Source organism: Nothoprocta perdicaria, unplaced genomic scaffold, assembly GCF_003342845.1.
Source record: "Nothoprocta perdicaria isolate Ctin4 unplaced genomic scaffold, notPer1 scaffold_133, whole genome shotgun sequence".
Classification (NCBI taxonomy): domain Eukaryota; kingdom Metazoa; phylum Chordata; class Aves; order Tinamiformes; family Tinamidae; genus Nothoprocta; species Nothoprocta perdicaria.
Genome location: NW_020454461.1, coordinates 417,232 through 418,263, shown reverse-complemented (window position 1 = coordinate 418,263; position 1,032 = coordinate 417,232).

The window sequence follows — 1,032 nt, the reverse complement described above, 5'->3', positions numbered from 1 at the left end:
GAGAAAGAGAGCGAGAAAGAGAGCGAGAAAGAGAGCTGATCTGCTGCCCTCCCCACTGCGGAGGGCTTGAAATTTACAGCGTAAGCAGCCGGCGAGCGCTGTCTGGCAAAGCGGGAGGCAGGGCCGCGCGGCCCGGGCCGGCTGCCCTGCTCGCTCGCTCGCAGCTGCTCCGCAGCCAGCGCCGCTGCCGCCGGGCACGTGTTCTCCCTCCCGCCACCGGCGGCGCGCGGCGGCCGCCTGCCCRGCGCAGCCGGTATTTCCAGACAGGCAGCGCGAGGTAGCGGACACCACGTGCCGCAAGCGCGGCCAAGTGTCCCCCAGGCGCACCAGAATTCTCTTTCTGCGAGGGCAGGGGAAGAAGCTGCAACGGGTTCAAGGGCCGGGCCCTTTCGGCCCTCGGCTGCCCTATTTCCGACCTCCCTAAGCTTGGAGTTGCGGTGGGAGGCAGCGCAACRCGCCCCGGCAGGATCACGACCCTGCAGATCCCCCTGAGTCATTCTAAGGACGGCGCCACCCGCCTCCTACTGCGCTCTGCGCGTGCCGCCAGCCCGCGCGGCTGCCAAGGCCGCGGCCACGGAAACCCCAAGGGCTGAAAGGGACACGGGGCGCGCGCCGCGGGGACCCGGGCGAAGCGGCGGCCCCAGCTCCGCTCCCGCGGGGCGGGCCAGGGCGCCCTGCCCGTCCCCGCCGCGGCGGGCGGGGGCAGCGCCGTTACATAAGCGCGGCCGCGGCGCGCCGCCCCGGCCAGCAGCAGCAATGGCGCCCGCCCGCCCGCTGCAATGGCGCCCGCCCGCTGCTAGGCGGAGCCCGGAGCGGAAAAGCCGCCGCCACCACCACGCGGCCGCCAGGAGACTGACCCCGCTCCGCCCGGGGAGACACAAAGGCGGCCTCGCCGCGGCCATGCGCGGCCCGCGGCGGTGCCGCCAGGCCTGGCCCGGCCAGGCCTCCCTCGCTCCCGCGAGCTCCGCTACCCCGGGCGCGGAGCCACCGGGGCGGGCGCGTCAAGGCAGCGCCCTCCGCTCCCCCGCCCAT